This window comes from Salvelinus namaycush, chromosome 2 (assembly GCF_016432855.1).
Source record: "Salvelinus namaycush isolate Seneca chromosome 2, SaNama_1.0, whole genome shotgun sequence".
In the NCBI taxonomy this organism is placed as follows: Eukaryota; Metazoa; Chordata; class Actinopteri; order Salmoniformes; family Salmonidae; genus Salvelinus; species Salvelinus namaycush.
Genome location: NC_052308.1, coordinates 49,037,746 through 49,056,941, shown reverse-complemented (window position 1 = coordinate 49,056,941; position 19,196 = coordinate 49,037,746). Strand labels below are relative to the sequence as shown.

Below are 19,196 nucleotides of genomic sequence, written 5' to 3'. Positions count from 1 at the left end.
TTCTACATTGTATAATAATAGTGAAGACATCAAAACTATGAAATAACACATATGGAATCATGCAGAAACCAAAAAAAGTGTTAAACAAATCAAAATATGTTATATTTGAGATTCTTCAAAGTAGCCACCCTTTGCCTTGATGACAGCTTTGCACACTCTTAGCATTCTATCAACCATTTCAATTGTATATATTTTTATTTCACCTTTATTTAACCAGGTAGGACAGCTGAGAACAAGGTCTCATTTACAACTGCGACCTGGCCAAGATAAAGCAAAGCAGTGCGACACAAACAACAACAGAGTTACAAATGGAATAAACAAACATACAGTCAATAACACAAAATAAAGAAATCTATATACAGTGTGTCCAAATGAGGTAAGACTAGGGAGGTAAGGCAATAAATAGGCCGGTCTATACTCAGTCTATGCTCAGGTCTATACTGAAAAAAATATAAACACAACATGCAACAATTTCAAAGATTTTACTGAGTTACAGTTCATATAAGGAAATCAGTCAATTGAAATACATTCATTAGGCTTACACATGACCGGGAATACAGATATGCATCTGTTGGTCACAGAACCAGTCAATATCTGGTGTGACCACCATTTGGCTCATGCAGCGCAACACATCTCCTTTGCATAGAGTTGATCAGGCTGTTGATTGTAGCCTGTGGAATGTTGTCCTCCTCCTCTTCAATGGCTGTGCGAAGTTGCTGGATATTGGCTGCCTACCGGCTAATGTCTAAAGATAAGCAGCTGTAACATTGCACTGCCTTCAGTATAATGGGATGAAGATGTAACATTGTGAATTTATTACGATATTTTTGAGGAAGAACAGGGCTACTGTGCTGGCAGTGATGGCGTGGTGCAGACAGAATATGCTTTCCATCCGATCCCGCAACCTCTGCTACAAGTAGCCGTATGATTTTGAAGTGACATGCTTATCTTGCGTTTTGAAAATGCATCACCTTTTATGGCTGTAATGACAGGCTACATTTGCACAGTAAATGTGTGCGCATGTTCACGTATGCATACATGCATGTGCGTGCACGGGGGGGTTGCACGTTTTGTACCACTCCTTTTTCTAGGGGTCATGGGTCAAAAAGTTTGCAAACCACTGGGATACATGATAGTGGCAACAAATGGAGTTGGGTTGGATATAGTAATGGTAGGCTACAGTATTTCTTGCAATCTTCTATTTTAACTGGAATTGTGTTGTTCATTGTTAATATTGTAAGTGCAGCATTTGGCTAGCACCATACCACCCTGCATCCCACTGCTGGCTTGCTTCGGAAGCAGGGTTGGTCCTGGTCGGTCCCTAGACGGGAGACCAGATGCTGCTGGAAGTGGTGTTGGAGGGCTAGTAGGAGGCACTCTTTCCTCTGGTCTAAAAAAATATCCCCATGCCCCAGGGCTGTGATTGGGGACGTTTCCCTATGTAGGGTGCTGTCTTTCGGGTGGGATGTTAAACGGGTGTGCTCTGATTGAATCCCTGAGCTGACAAGGTAAAAATCTGTCATTCTGAACAAGGCAGTTAACCTACTGTTCCTAGGCCGTCATTGTAAATAAGAATTTGTTCTTAACTGGCTTGCCTAGTTAAATAAATGTTAAATAAAAAATAAATGTAAAAAAAAGATCCCATGGCACATTGTAAGAGTTTACATTTTTTTTTTTTCACCTTTATTTAACCAGGTAGGCCAGTTGAGAACAAGTTCTCATTTACAACTGCCAAGAAAAGCAAAGCAGTGCGACAAAAACAACAACACAGAGTTACACATAAACAAACGTACAATCAATAACACAATATAAAACATATACTGTATGTACACTGTGTGCAAATGTAGAAGAGTAGGGAGGTAAAGGCAATAAATAGGCCAGGCCATAGAGGCGAAATAATTACAATTTAGCATTAACACTGGAGTGATAGATGTGCAGATGATGATGTGCAAGTAGAGATACTGAGTTGCAAAAGAGCAAGAAGATAAATAACAATATGGGGATGAGGTAGTTGGGTGTGCTATTTACAGATTGGCTGTGTACAGGTACAGTGATTGTTAAGCTGCTCTGACAGCTAATGCTTAAAGTTAGAGAGGGAGATATAAGTCTCCAGCTTCAGTGATTTTTGCAATTCATTCCAGTCATTGGCAGCAGAGAACTGGAAGGAAAGGCGGCCAAAGGGGGAATTGGCTTTGGGGATGACCAGTGAAATATACCTGCTGGAGCACGTGCTACGGGTGGGTGTTGCTATGGTGACCAGTGAGCTGAGATAAGGTGGGGCTTTACCTAGCAAAGACTTATAGATGATCTGGAGCCAGTGGGTTTGGTGACGAATCTGTAGCGAGGGCCAGCCAACGAGAGCGTACAGGTCGCAGTGCTGGGTAGTATATGGGGCTTTGGTGACATAATGGATAGCACTGTGATAGACTACATCCAGTTTGCTGAGTAGAGTGTTGAAGGCTATTTTGTAAATGACATCACCGAAGTCAAGGATCGGTAGGATGGTCAGTTTTACATGAGTGAAGGAGGCTTTTTGGCGAAATAGGAAGCCGATTCTAGATTTAATTTTGGATTGGAGATTCTTTAAAAAAAAAAAATATGTTTATTATTTTCCAATAAAAATAAAATAAAAAAGACAGCAATACAAACAATGACATTCATTGTACTGTTGAATGGGATGGACAATTTAGAGGACAAAACAAAAGTTAACTCACACATACACAAAATAAAACAAAATCCTATTAGGTGGTACATGTATAAGAAGACAGCATATAGTCATTACAAGCAGTGTAGTTAAGCCAAAAATAAATATTGAGTGGAGTACAGCACAGAGTAGCAGCAGATCGTCAGCCCAGTTATGAAACGGGACTAGACCATTTATCTAGTATCGGCTGCCATATTTTGTAAAACACTGGACTTCTATTGGAGGTGTTGTATCGAATCTTTTCCATATGTATTACATTCCCTAAATCCCGTAACCACATTTCAAAGGTAGGTACAGTCTCCAATTTCCAAAATTGCAATATGAGCCTTTCTGCTAATAGAGTACAAAGAGAGACAGCTTTCCCTTCCTGGTTATTCCCATCAACTGTACCAAACAGAGCGATCAATGGGTCTGGGGCTAGAACTCTATCAAAGGCCTTAGATAAGTAATCAAAAATGAGAGCCCAGTAAGCATGTAACTTAGGGCATGTCCAGAATAAGTGGGTCAACATCCCCTCATCCTGCTTGCACCTCTCACATAGTGGTGAGGTGTCCGGGAATATTTTATGCAGTTTTACTTTTGAGTAGTGTAACCTGTGTATCACCTTAAACTGTACAAGGTTGTGTCTGGCATTCACTGAACTGTGGTTTATATTCCTGAGAGCTTCTACCCAGTCCTCATTTGAGATTTCTGAACCAAGTTCTTGTTCCCAAGCCCTTTTAATGGTGTCTGTGGATACCTCTATGTGGGCCTATAGCACATCATACAGTCTAGAGACCGACCCTTTTGAATGGGGTTTGACAAGGATCAAGCTATCTAATGTAGGACTATTTGGCTTCATGCCATACTGTGGGATATGTGTCCTTAAGAAATTCCTGATTTGGAGGTGTCTGAAAAAATGTGTTGTTGGCATGTTGAACTTTCCCTGTAATTGTTGAAATGAAGCTAACTGACCATCTATGTATAGATTACCAATTGTTGTGAGCCCCTTCTCCCTCCACTGTGAAAACACCACATCATCCAATGCAGGGTGGAAAGCATGATTCAGGCAAATTGGGCTGTCTATGTAGACAGTGGGTATGTTAAGAAAATACCTAATCTGTTTCCAGATCCTAAACGTATGACAAATGACTGGATTAGAGTCATAAGTGTCTTTTTTCACATATGATGGGCTATTAACAAGTGCAGGGAGTGAGGAACGTTGACAGGAGGCCTGCTCAATCAAAAGCCATGAAGGCATATCCTTCTGTCTCATCGCAGGTAAACTTTCCCTCCAGAAAGACACAATGTTCAGATTAGCAGCCCAATAATACAGTTTGAAGTGAGGAAGGCCAAAGCCCCTCTCTATCTTTTTACTTGCATAAATGCTTCTTTGAAATTCTGGCTGCCTTGTTATCCCATAGAAATGGAGTTACTATTGAATCCAGTTTCTTAAAATAGCTTTGTGGTATGAAATTGGGTAGACATTGGAAGAGGTAAAGAAACCTGGGTAGGACAACCATTTTAATAGCGTTTATACGACCAACCAGGAAAATAGGCAGAGTTTTCCAAAAATCTATATTTTGTTTAAGCTGATATATTTTCATGTCCCAATTCACTTTCAATAGCTGATCAAGGTCTCTTGTCACTACAATGACAAGGCTTGTGAACTTGTCCCTCACTGTTCTAAACGGGGTAGATTACAGAAATTGCATATCCACAGGCCGTGATATTGGCATCAGCTCACTTTTTTGCCAGTTTATCTTGTAGCCAGAGAAGGAGCCAAATGTGTTTATCAAGTTAAGTAAGGGTGGAATAGAAGTTTTAGGCTTGGACAAAAACAAAAGAACATCGTCTGCATATAGGGAAATTTTGTGCTGCGTGTCTTTTATTTTAACAGAATCTATATCGGCACATGCCCGAATGCGAGTAGCAAGGGGTTCCATGGCTATAGCGAAGAGAGCAGGAGAAATAGGGCACCCCTGTCGGCAGCCCTTGAACAGGCGGAATGACTGCGACATTTCCCGATTGGTTACCACGGACGCCATTGGGTGTGCATAAATAATTCTTATCCAATTAATAAATTCCTTTCCAAACCCGAAATACTCCAGAACCGACATCATATACTTCCACTCAATCTGATCAAACGCCTTCTCTGCATCAAGAGTTATTACCACTGCCTCAACCTTATGATCATGATATATTACGTTGAAAAGGCGTCTCAAATTGTAGTATATATGTCGGCCCGGGATAAAACCGGTCTGATCAGGGTGTATGATGTCAGAAATATATTTTTTCAATCGGTTTGCCAATATCTTTGTCAACACCTTGTTTTCTATGGGGAGTAACGACACGGGGCGATACGACGTCATCTCCATGGAATCTCTATCTTTTTTCAAGATCAGTGCTATTGTAGCCTCATACAGTGTTTGCGGGAGTTTGGCATTTTCTTTGGAGTGTTTAAACATTCGCAACATAAGTGGAGATAGACTGGCGCAGTACTTCTTATAGAATTCTATTACATATCCATCGGGCCCAGGGGCCTTGCTGTTTGGAAATTGTGCTATCGCTGTGTTAATTTCCTCTAAGGTTATCCCTACATCGAGTGCAGCAGCTGCCCTCCTGTCTAGTTTAGGAAGTTCACATTCAGCGAGAAAGTGTTCCATAGTTTGTGGATCAGTAGCATCGCATTTTGATTGGTATAGCTCTGAGTAAAACTGCGCAAAGCATTTATTAATATCCTGCGGAACTGTTACTATTTTACCCTTCTTGTCTTTTATTTTGTGAATAGCTCTAGATGCCTGTACATGCCTTAGCTGTCTTGCTAATAATTTATGTGGTTTGTCCCCCAGTTCAAAATAACTTTGTTGTGTTTTAGCAAGTAAAGAGCCCACCCGTTTCGAAAGGATGGTATTGTATTCATATTTTAACTTTGTGATCTTCTCAAGGACTGTATACGAGGAATTTGTCCTAAAAACGTTCTCCTGTTCCCCTAACTCTCTCTCAATTTCTCTCAGCCTAGTATTGGCACGTTTCTTCCTCTCTGATGTATAAGAAATAATGTAACCTCTAATCACAGCCTTTAGAGATTCCCAAAGGGTGGAGTCGTCAACATCCCCCGTGTCGTTAGTCCCGAGGAAAAAGGCAATATGCTCCTTCAAATACTGACAAAAAGCCTCATCTTTCAACAGGTATGCGTCTAAGCGCCACGGTCGCCGACCTGTCGACATATTGTCGAGTTTCAGCACCATGGACAGATGAGAGTGGTCCGTAATTAGAATGGGGTGATAGGTAACCGACTCAGCTGCTAAAATTAGTTTGGAGTCCAACAAAAAATTGTCAATTCTGGAATATGATTTATGAACTGATGAAAAGAAAGAATAATCCCTGTCTGTTGGGTGTGTCAGTCTCCAAATATCGACAATGTTAAGGTTTGTCATCAATGTATTTAGACAGACACTGGCATTTGATTGTTGAAGTGACCTTGATAACTGTTTATCTTAAAGAGGATTTAACGTACAGTTAAAGTCACCTCCAACAATAACACCTGTATCCGAGATATTTGGTATGGCCTTAAATACCCTTTGAAAAAATGATGGATCATCGAAATTGGGTCCATATAAATTGACCAAGGTTATTGGTTTTGAATTCAGTGTACCAGCCACAATAATATACCGACCATTAGGATCTGAAATCGAGGTTGAGTAAACAAAAGGAATGTTTTTCCTTATCAGGATTGCTACCCCTCTCGCTTTTGCATCAAAGTTAGACTGGTATATCTGACCGATCCAGCCGACTCGTAGCTTGGCCTGCGCGGAGCGTTTAATATGCGTTTCTTGAAGAAGCACTATGTCAGCACCCAGTGATTTAAGATGAGAAAAAACCTTAGCTCGTTTCAGGACATGCCCTAAGCCATTACAGTTCCAGCTGACTATCTTTATTCCACCTGGTCTACTCTGTGCTCTGTCACTATGTGGCATTTCTTATTTTAGAGCATTTTGCTGCTGTCATACAAAACTCAGAAGAAAAACGTCCCGCCGTGCGGGAGCTTGTCATGCCACCTGTATTAATAAAAGTGAACATAAAACACAGACCCCATCCCCCCTCCCGTCCCTTTACTGAGTGACTTCCCCAAACGAAGCACTCCTTGGCTAACACACAAACCTTAGGGTGTCTAGACATACAGCTTGAACTAACTCGTCGTCTATAGATGCTCCGCATATAAACTAATATTACATAACACTTAACTTAACTCTCACGTTAGGGGGTGAGTGGCACTAAAACATGACATGCCAAACAATGCTATATTAGCCACAACATCTTACCTATCATATAAGTCCCAATTTCTGATCTTCTGATCGAAAAGACATAGGCCGGAAATTCAATTCAAACACATTCCTGGCCTGTATTTGGCCATTTAGCCGGCTGACACAGCCATTCTGTATCCTCAGCCGGGGAGCTTGCTTGTCAAGAACAGATCGGCCTCTTTTGGGTTGTCAAACGTACGTGTTGATCCCTCGACTGTCACCTTAAACCGGGCTGGGAAGAGGAATCCATATCGGATGTTGGCCGCCCTGCATTTGTTGCGTACCTCATCATACTCTTTCCGTTGGTTCCTCACCTCCAAGGTAAGATCTGGGTAGAAAAACACCCTGGCTCCGTTGTAGTTAAGGGGGAACTTTTGACTAGCCAGCTTGAGGATGAGATCCCTGGTCTGGGGATAGTGCAGCCTTACAATGAATGGCCTTGGTGGCCCGCCCTTGGCCGGCTTCGTTGCCTGAGATCTGTGTGCGCGGTCGATCAGGATGGCCGTTTTGAAGTGTTCACTCCCCAGCAATGCCAGTATCAGCTCCGAGACAAATTCAGTGGGTTTCCCTTTCTCAGTGTCCTCCTGGATCCCACATATTCGGATGTTCTGGCGTCTTGAATGCGACTCGAGCATTTCCAGTCGGGCCTTCAGGGTTTTGTTGTCATTTTTGAACGTTGCGCACTGTTTCTCTATGTCCTGTAGCCTGGCCTTGTGATCGACTGTCGTCTGCTCAACCTCGTGCACCCTTCCCTTAGTTGCCTTCACAGTTTCGGCCAAAGTCCCAATACTCTTTGAGATATCAGCCAACCTTGTGTCCACGTTCTTGCTTAGTGAGTTTATGGCAGCCAGTGTGTCACTTTGAGTAGGATCTGTGGGGAACTCTTGGAAGCTAGCCTCTTCAGCTAGCTCCTCATGGGTCGGCGACGTTGAAATTGGTTCGTTGTCTATCTCATTCCAATTATCTTGTTTAGCGCCCCCTTTTTTGGTGCCTTTTCCCTTTGTCATATTTGTTTGAAGTTATAAGTTGTGAGATGTTAAGATAAATACTAATTTGTTTCAAAATAGAGCGGAGCTCTAGCAAAGCACATCTACTCCATAGCACGCTCTCTAGCGCCCCCCGGATTGGAGATGCTTAATGTGAGTCTGGAAGGAGAGTTTACAGTCTAACCAGACACCTAGGTATTTGTAGTTGTCCACATATTCTAAGTCAGAACTGTCCAGAGTAGTGATGCTAGTCGGGCAGGCGGGTGCGGGCAGCAATCGGTTGAAGAGCATGCATTTAGTTTTACTAGCATTTAAAAACCAGTTGGAGGCCACGGAAGGAGTGTTGTATGGCATTGAAGCTCGTTTGGAGGTTTGTTAACACAGTGTCCAAAGAAGGGCCAGATGTATACAGAATGGTGTCATCTGCGTAGAGGTGTATCAGAGAATCACCAGCAGCAAGAGCAACATCATTGATATATCGAGAGAAAAGAGTGGGCCCAAGAATTGAACCCTGTGGCAACCCCATATAGACTGCCAGAGGTCCGGACAACAGGCCCTCCGATTTGACACACTGAACTCTATCTGAGAAGTAGTTGGTGAACCAGGCGAGGCAGTCATTTGAGAAACCAAGGCTATTGAGTCTGCCGATAAGAATGTGGTGATTGACAGAGTCGAAAGCCTTGGCCAGGTCGATGAATACGGCTGCGCAGTACTGTCTTTTATTGATGGTGGTTATGATATCGTTTAGAACCTTGAGCGTGGCTGAGGTGTACCCATGACCAGCTCGGAATCCAGATTCCATAGTGGAGAAGGTACGGTGGAATTCGAAATGGTCAGTGATCTGTTTGTTAACTTAGCTTTCGAAGATTTTAGAAAGGCAGGGCAGGATGGATGTAGGTCTATAAAAGTTTGGGTCTAGAGTGTGTCCCCCTTTGAAGAGGGGGATGACCGCGGCAGTTTTCCAATCTTTGGGGATCTCAGATGATACGAAATAGAGGTTGAACATACTAGTAATAGGGGTTGCAACAATTGTGGCGGATAATTTTAGAAAGAGAGGGCCCAGATTGTCTAGCCCAGTTGATTTGCAGGGATCCAGATTTTGCAGCTCTTTCAGAACATCAGCTGTCTAGATTTGGGTGAAGGAGAAGAGGGGGGGGGGGGGGGGGGGGGGCTTGGACAAGTTGCTGCAGAACTGTTGGCCAGGGAAGGGGTAGGCAGGTGGAAAGCATGGTCAGCCGTAGAAAAATGCTTTTTGAAATGAGCGATTATCGTAGATTTATCGGTGTTGACAGTGATTCCTAGCCTCAGTGGGCAGCTGGGAGGAGGTGCTCTTATTCTCCATGGACTTTACAGTGTCCCAAAACTTTTTGGATTTGGTGCTATTGGATGCAAATTTCTGTTTGAAAAAGCTAGCCTAGCTTTCCTAACTGACTGTGTGTATTGGTTCCTGACTTCCCTGAAAAGTTGCATATTGCGGGACCTATTCGATGCTAATGCAGAACGCCACAGGATGTTTTTGTGCTGGTCAAGGGCAGTCAAGTCTGGGGTGAACCAGGGGCTATATCTGTTCTTAGTTCTACATTTTTTGAGTGGGGCATGCTTATTTAAGATGGTGAGGAAAGCACTTTTGAAGAGCATCCAGGCATCCTCTACTGACGGAATGAATTCAATATCCTTCCAGGATACCCGGGCCAGGTCCATTAGAAAGGCCTGCTCGCTGAAGTGTTTTATGGAGCGTTTGACAGTGATGAGGGGTGGTCGTTTGACCGCGGACCCATTACGGACGCAGGCAAGCAGAGGTGTATTTAGAGGGCAAGTTGGTCAGGATGATATCTAAGAGGGTGCCCATGGTTACGGATTTAGGGTTGTACCTGGTAGGTTTCTTGATAATTTGTGTGAGACTGAGGGCATCTAGCTTAGATTGTAGGACGGCCGGGGTGTTAAGCATATCACAGTTTAGGTCACCTAACAGTACGAACTCTGAAGATAGATGGGGGCAATCAATTCACATATGGTGGCCAGGGCACAGCTGGGGGCTGAGGGGGGTCTATAACAAGCGGCAACAGTGAGAGACTTGTTTCTGGAAAGGTGGATTTTTAGACACAGACCTGGATAGTATAACAGAACTCTGCAGGCTATCTCTGCAGTATATTGCAACTCCACCCCCTTTGGCAGTTCTATCTTGTTGGAAAATGTGGTAATTGGGGATGGAAATGTCAGGAGTTTTGGTAGCCTTCCTAAGCTAGGATTCAGACACTGCTAGGACATCCGTGTTGGCGTATTGTGCTAAAGCAGTGAATAAAACAAACTTAGGGTGGCTTCTAATGTTAACGTACATGAAACCAAGGCTTTTACGGTTACATTAGTCAACAAATTAGAGCGCCTCGGGAATGGGAGTGGTGCTGGGGGCTGCAGGGCCTGGGTTAACCTCTACATCACCAGAGGAACAGAGGAGGAGTGGGATAAGGGTACGGCTAAAGGCTATAAGAGCTGGTCATCTAGTGCGTTTAGAACAGAGAGTAAAATGAGCAGATTTCAGGGCGTGGTAGAATAGATTCAGGGCATAATGTACAGACAAGGGTATGATAGGATGTGAGTACAATGGAGGTAAACCTAGGCGTTGAGTGACGATGAGACAGGTTTTGTCTCTGGAGACACCTGTTAAGCCAGGTGAGGTCTCCGCATGTGTGGGGGGTGGAACAAAAGGGCTATCTATCTAAGGCATATTGGGCAGGGCTGGGGGCTCTACAGTGAAATAAGACAATAATCACTAACCAAAACAGCAATAAGGTATATTGACATTAGGGAGAGGCATGTGTAGCCAAGTGATCATATGGTCCAATGAGTAGCAATAGATGAGTCAGGGAGCCGATTCAGTAGTTGCTACTACGCTAGGCGAGCTGGAGACACGGCGATTCAGACAGCTAGCGGGCCGGGGCTAGCAGATTGGCCTCCGGCGATGTTGCAACGGAAGAGCCTGTTGAAACCACCTCGGACGATTCCGTCGGCAGACCAGTCGTGATGGATCGGGGGGCTCCGTGTCGGCAGTAAAGGGTCCAGGCCAATTGGCAAATTTTTTATTGTAGCCCAAGAATTGGCTGGTGGACCTCTTCGGCTGGCGGAGAGATGGGCCTAGCTCCAGGCTAGCTCAAGGCTAACTGGAGCTTGCTTTGGGACAGAGACGTTAGCCAGGAGTAGCCACTCGGATTGCTTGTGGTAGGAATCCGGAGATGTGGTAAAGAAAAAGCAGTCCGATATGCTCGGGGTTGATATCGCGCTGTGCAGACTGGCAGGTATTGACTGAGCTGAGGCTTGCTTGTGTCCGAGTTAATGGTAGCTAGCAGTGGCTAACTGACTACTAGCTAGTAGCTAGTTAGCTGGCTAGCTTCTGATGGGGGTTCCAGGTCTAAAGTATAAAAATAGCAGATCCGTACCACATTGGGTGAGGCGGGTTGCAGGAAAGTATATTCAGTCCGTAGATGGAAAGTGAGATTAAAATATATACGGAAATTTTTTTGGAAGATAACGATATTTACATGGGACAAGACGGGACAAGAAGGGACAAGACAAAACACACGTCCGACTGCTACGCCATCTTGGATTCCGAAGAGTAGAAGCTGGCTATTCCCAATCTGGCCCTCATACCATCACGGTCACCTAATCATCCCCAGTTTACAATTGGCTCATTCATCCCCCCTATTCTCCCCTGTAACTATTCCCCAGGTTGTTGCTGTAAATGAGAATGTGTTCTCAGTGAATTTACATGGTTAAATAAAACATTTATTCCAGTTCTAAATAGTTTAGAAAAATACTTCACTCATCAGATTGTGCTTCTTTCCCCTCTTCCTTTAATAATTGCTCAAGGAGTTTGTTACCGTGGTTGCAGGATTTTTTTGGGGGGGCGCACTTTTTTTTAGCTTGAGCAAATGCCCCCCAAAAGGCAGTGGTGTGAAGTACTTAAGTAAAAAATACCTGAAAGTACTATTTAAGTAGTTTTTTGGGGTATCTGTACTTTACTTCACTATTTTTATTTTTTATAACTTTTTATTTTACTCCACTACATTCCTAAAGAAAATATTTTTTTATTCCATACATTTTCCCTGACATCCAAAAGTACTCATTACATTTTTAATGTTTAGCGGGACAGGAAAATGGTCTAAATCCCACACTTATCAAGAGAATGTCCTTGGTCATCCCGACTGCCTCTGATGTGGCAGACTCACGAAACACATGCATCATTTGTAAATGATGTTTGAGTGTTGGAGCTGTAAGGTTCTGCGTCTCTTTTCTTAGTCAACCTTGTGTTCTTTTTCTTTGTGTTCTTGAACGTAGCCCTATTTCTTTGTGTTCTGGAACGTAGCCCTTTTTGTTCATTGATTTCACTTTTGTTCGTTTCTCACCTGGTCTCATCAGCTCCCTATTTAGTTCAGTTCTTTTGGTTTGTATGGTATGGTATTGTTTGTTTTTGACTGCCTACCTGTGTTTGACCATTGCCTGCCTGTGACAACGATTCCTGCCTTCTGCGAAGGCTTAATAAACATCTGCCTCGCTCTGCACATGAATATACACCTTTTTCTCCCTGAGTATTCATTACAGGAGCGTGCCCCTGGCTATCCATAAATTTAAATACAAACTAGAAAATGGTGCTTTCTGGTTTGCTTAATATAAAGAACTTGAAATTATTTACACTTTTACTTTTCATACTTAAGTATATTAAAAACCAAATACTTTTAGACTTTTACTCAAAATAGGATTTTACTGGGTGACTTACTTTTACTTGAGTCATTTTCTATTAAGGTATCTTTACTTTTAATCAAGTAGGAAAATTGAGTACTTTTTCCACCACTGCCAAAAGGTATGTGCACTTCCCTGCCAACATGGAACAGAAGGAACTAAACAAAACTTTCCTACGTGCTCATTCCAAACCGAACTTGGCCAATTAAATCACTGTCTTTCGTTGGTCTTATCTGCAGTGACCATGCACCTCTGGGTAATTACACTCAGTCTAGCCACCACGCATGATGTGGCAAGTGTTACTATACCTTAAGGCTTAAGGTTAAACTCCAACTCTTACATTGTTACCCCAGGAAATCTTAAGTCTTATTATATACAGCCGGGAAGAACTATTGGATATAAGAGCCACGTCAACTTACCAACATTACGACCAGGAATATGACTTTCCCGAAGCGGTTCCTCTGTTTGGACCACCACCCAGGACAATGGATTGGATCCCAGTAGGCGACCCAAAACAACGGCGCTGCAGAAGGGGCAGACGGAGTGGTCTTCTGGTCAGGCTCCGTAGATAGGCACATCGCTCACCGCTCCCGAGTATACTACTCGCCAAGGTCCAGTCTTTTGACAACAAGGTAGACGGCATTCGAGCAAGGGTTGCCTTCCAGAGAGACATCAGAGATTGTAACATTCTTTGTTTCACGGAAACATGGCTCACTCGGGATATGTTATCAGAGTCGGTACAGCCACTCGGTTTCTTCACGCATCACGATCACGCCGACAGAAACAAACATCTCTTTTGTAAGAAGAAGGGCGGGGGTGAATGCCTTATGATTAACGAGTCGTGGTGTGATTATAACAACATACAGGAACTCAAGTCCTTTTGTTCACCTGACCTAGAATTCCTTACAATCAAATGCCGACCGGATTATCTACCAAGAGAATTCTCTTCGATTATAATCACAGCCATGGATATCACCCCCCCAAGCAGACACCTCGACGGCTCTGAAATAACTTAATTTGACTCTATGTAAACTGGAAACCATATATCCTGAGACTGCATTTATTGTAGCTGGGGATTTTAACAAAGCTAATCTGAAAACAATGATTCCTAAATTTTATCAGCATATCGAATGCGTGACCCTGGCTGGCAGCATTCTGGATCATTGCTACTCTAACTTCCGCGATGCATACAATGCTCTCCCTTGCCCTCCTTTTGGCAAATCTGACCACAACTCCATTTTGTTGCTCCCAGAAACTAAAACAGGAAACGCCCGTGCTCAGGTCTATCTAACGCTGGTCCGACCAATCCACGCTTCAAGATTGCTTCGATCACGTGGACTGGGATATGTTACGGATAGCCTCAGACAACAACAATGATGTATACGCTGATTCGGTGAGCGAGTTTATTAGCAAGTGCATCGGTGATGTTGTACCCACAGTGACTATTAAATCCTTCCCCAACCAGAAACTGTGGATTGATGGCAGCATTCGCGCAAAACTGAAAGCGCGAACCACTGCTTTTAATCATGGCAAGGCGACCGGAAACATGACTGAATACAAACAGTGTAGCTATTCCCTCTGCAAGGCAATCAAACAAGCTAAGCATCAGTATAGAGACAAAGTAGAGTCACAATTCAACGGCTCAGACATGAGACGTATGTGGCAGGGTCTACAGTCTATCACGGATTACAAAAAGAAAACCAGCCCCGTCGCGGACACCGATGTCTTGCTCCCAGACAAACCTCTTTGCTCGCTTTGAGGACAATACAGTGCCACTGACACGGCCCGTTACCAAAATCTGTGGGCTCTCCTTAACCTCTGCCAACGAGAGTAAAACATTTAAACGTATTAACCCTCGCAAGGCTGCAGCCCAGACGGCATCCCTAGCCACGTCCTCAGAGCATGCGCAGACTAGCTGGCTGGTGTGTTTACGGACATATTCAATCAATCCCTATCCCAGTCTGCTGTTCCCACATGCTTCAAGAGGGCCACCATTGTTCCTGTTCCCAAGGAAGCTAAGGTAACTGAGCTAAACGACTATCGCCCTGTAGCACTCACTTCCGTCATCATGAAGTGCTTTGAAAGACTAGTCAAGGATCCTATCACCTCCACCCTACCTGACACCCTAGACCCACTCGAATTTGCTTACCGCCCCAATAGGTCCACAGATGACGCAATCACACTGCACACTGCCCTAACCCATCTGGACAAGAGGAATACCTATGTAAGAATGCTGTTCAGCGATTACAGCTCAGCATTTAACACCATAGTACCCTCCAAACTCGTCATTAAGTTCGAGACCCTGCGCTGTGCAACTGGGTCCTGGACTTTCTGACGGGCCGCCCCCAGGTGGTGAGGGTAGGAAACAACATCTCCACCCCGCTGATCCTCAACACTGGGGCCCCACAAGGGTGCGTTCTCAGCCCTCTCCTGTACTCCCTGTTCACTTATGGCTGCGTGGCCATGCACGCCTCCAACTCAATTATCAAGTTTGCAGACGACACTACAGTGGTAGGCTGTAGGCCTACAGGGAGGAGACAGCCTACAGGGAGGAGGTGAGGGCCCTCGGAGTATGGTGTCAGGAAAATAACCTCACACTCGAACGTCAACAAAACAAAGGAGATGATTGTGGACTTCAGGAAACAGCAGAGGGAGCACCCCCCTATCCACATCGACGGGACAGTAGTGGAGAAGATAGAAAGTTTTAAGTTCCTCGGCGTACACATCACGGACAAACTTATGGTCCACCCACACAGACAGTTTGGTGAAGAAGGCGCAACAGCGCTGATTGACTGATTGACTTGACAACTCCTCCACTCCAAATGATCGTGATGACATGTGGTGTTAACATGTGCATGCTTAGCTCACACTCACAGACACACATGAACACACACACACATACATGACTGACGCATGTAGAGTAAACGTGTTAGGTAATGTCAGGTGCACAGGTTTCAGAGTACAGTTCATGTTCCAACCTATTGAGGTCTCTTATCTATACTGAAAAAAATATAAACGCAACATGCAACAATTTCAAAGATTTTACTGAGTTACAGTTCATATAAGGAAATCAGTCAATTGAAATACATTCATTAGGCTTACACATGACTGGGAATACAGATATGCATCTGTTGGTCACAGAACCAGTCAGTATCTGGTGTGACCACCATTTGCCTCATGCAGCGCAACACATCTCCTTCGCATAGAGTTGATCAGGCTGTTGATTGTGGCCTGTGGAATGTTGTCATCCTCCTCTTCAATGGCTGTGTGAAGTTGCTGGATTTTGGCGGGAACTGGAACACGCTGTCGTACACGTCAATCCAGAGCATCCCAAAAATGCTCAATGGGTGACATGTCTGGTGAGTATGCAGGCCATGGAAGAACTGGGAGATTTTCAGCTTCCAGGAATTGTGTACAGATCCTCGTGACATTGGGCTGTGCATTCTCATGCTGAAACATGAGGTGATGGCGGCGGATGAATGGTCTCAGGATCTCATCACGGTATTTCTGTGCATTCAAAGTGCCATCGATTAAAATGCAATTGTGTTCAGTGTCCGTAGTTTATGCCTGCCCATACCATAACCATGGGGCACTCTCTTCACAACGTTGACGACAGCAAACCGCTCGCCCACACGACGCCATACACGCTGTCAGCCATCTGCCCAGTACAGTTGAAACTGTGATTCATCTGTGAAGATGACACTTATATCCATCATGCCAGTAGCCATTGGAGGTGAGCATTTGCCCACTGAAATCAGTTACAAAGCCGAACTGCAGTCAGGTCAAGACCAATGTTCCCTCTAAGCTGCGTGCTTGCGTGGGCTCACAGCTCCCCGGGACTGCTATGCAGATGAAATATCAGCCTGCACAGAGAAGCACGATATTGAACTTCACTCAGTTTCTAGAGTTTTCCCCCTTAGTTAACACTATCAATGTTTCCCTTTACTGTGGGAATTGTGATCGAATCAACTCAATATTTAGTATGGCTTAGTTTGCAAAACTAAACTAACTATGCAAGAGATTTTGTTGTAGGTAGAACACATCATAGTAGGATTCTATTGCATTGGCACGCATGACTCCGTGCTCTACACAGACCTGTGCGGCATAACCAATCAGAACTGCAGTAGGCCTATATGCAAATTGACCATTGCCATATATGGATCTGTGCCATTCACTCTGAACTGGATTGTTTACAGCATGAGTAGTCGTGAGTAGATGCGCTTGTTTTGAGATCAAAGCGAGAGCTGCATGTAGCCACGTGTGCACATTTGTTCATATCCTTTGCTAGTTAGTGAGTTGTTAGCCCAGTTATAGATCATTTGTAGTCAGCAATGGGGGAGTGATTGCTTCCTGCAAGAGCACAAAACGTGTACATTTCTAGACATTTGACAGCGAGTCAGGTAAAGAGCTTTTTTTTTGTCTTACTGTTGTATTTGGAGACAGTCTTGAATAAGCTGATTCTCTGTAATAATGATATGGGAATAATAATGCATATTATTTTGTAAAGTGGTTTCTTGCATCAAACTACAACAACATTATCAGTCACCTCCTTGTCTGAAGGACAAGTGGATAAACAGAATCATGTCAAGCCCTGCACGTTCTTTTTTCAAAAGTCTCAAGGAATGTAAGCATACATTGAACAACACACATTGGCTGCTACTGTAGGCCGAATGACAGAACAGCTATTTCCATGTTAAAATGTTATGGGATACATTTTCTCTTGTTTTTGATGATGGGCCACTCTCGTAGGCCTCCATTATGATCAAATAGCCACAATAGCCTACTTAAAAAACATTTTTTACCTTCCTGTATTATTCCCCAAACCCTACCACCGCTCCCCCAATTGGAGTAAACTAATAAACAGTAACACTTAGGCTTCTACTTCCAGCTTATACATACTATACACATTTTACAGACACAATCTATTTTACAACAGTTATATTTTGTTTGTTTTTTTGTCCTGGCCTTCCTCTATTTCTGATGTCCATCCAGTTTGATTTCTATTTGTCATATATTTTTAACTGTGCTATTTCACAAACGTTTTGAACCTATATACATTTTACAGACCTGATATGTTTTACATTTGTTGTCTTGTTGTTATTAGTCCCACCCTTCAGGTCCATTCAACCCCTCCTATCTATCTCTTAACACCATCCATACTGGATTTCTATTTGCCATATATTTTTCAACTGTGCTGTGATGCTTCACAAAAGTACTGAACCTTTCTATTCTCATAGTTTTTACATATTGTAAATTAAAGATAACATTTTTTGCTAAAATAATTATTATATTATTGATCGATTGACTATGACTTTTTAAGTCACCCAGTACTAGCTGCAGTGTTAGCTCTAGGTTAATGTTGCAATTCTTCAGCCATTCCTGGACCTGTGACCTAAAAGGAGCTACATATGGACAGTACCAAAATAGATTATCTAGGAAGATTGTATCCCCCATATATATAACATTATATTGGTTACAAGAATTTTGTATAGTAATTTAAAAGGAAAAATTCTAAGTTTTGAATCCAGCATTGTTTTGCGTGTCAATTCATAAACCATGTGCCATGGAATCGGTACATCGAAAATCTCTTCCCAAATATTTTGCAATTCATATGGCACAGTTGTCAATTTATTTGGTCCTTAAATGAAACTGGTATATATTTTTAGTGATCACAATTTTCTTTAACCAATGTTGGTCTTTAATGCAGGGCCAACAGACAAGTTCCTTACTTTCTCCCCCTTCCGCTTGCCTCTTCCATTTTTGTGGTAATGTTGCAATTAGTTGGTTGTAATTTTGGGTAGAGCAGACATTTCCATATGTCTCTGTTAGCTGCATGTGTGACAACTCCACCAGTCCTATTTATGATATAATTTACAAAGATTATACTTTTTTTTTTTTTTTTTTTTTTAATGTTATCGATTTTTATTTTATTTTATCAAGTTTAATCACAATATGTTGTATTATTTGTTCTGTCTTTTCAGGTGGATTAAACTGAAATTGCAACCAACTTTCTATGGCTTGTTTAAAAAATAACAATATTTTGGAGATGATTTCATTTTCAAATAACCAAAAGTGAGCGGTAGTAATCTGAATAAAGGGAACAAGGCCATTCTTGAACATGAAGACATTTTCATGTTGAGAGGTCTAATGCTAATATTAAAGCATTAGTGAGAGGTCTAATGCTTTAATATTTAATCATTTCTGCCCTTCAAATTCATATTCATTATATAAATAGGCCCTTTTTAATTTTGTCTGGCTTGCCATTCCAAATAAAATTGAATATTCTTTCCTCATATAATTTAGAAAGCAGGTCGCTAGGTCACAAAACCATAAGCAAATAGATAAACTGTGATATGACTAAAGAGTTAATTGGGGTGATTTTTCCACAGATAGACAGGTATTTTCCTTTTCATGGTAGCAAGATTTTAGCTGTTTTTGCTAACTTTCTATTAAAATTTATTGGCGTGTGATCATTTCTTTCGTTCG

The 19,196-nt window shown here is 42.8% G+C and overlaps 1 protein-coding gene across 1 annotated transcript in view; it reads left to right on the top strand.

Annotated features, from left to right (window-relative positions):
• The window catches only part of LOC120026419 (copine-9-like), a gene marked incomplete at its 3' end in the record, with an annotated part of 199,560 nt that overhangs the window by 17,216 nt on the left and 163,148 nt on the right, over positions 1-19,196 (top strand). The window lies entirely within an intron of this gene.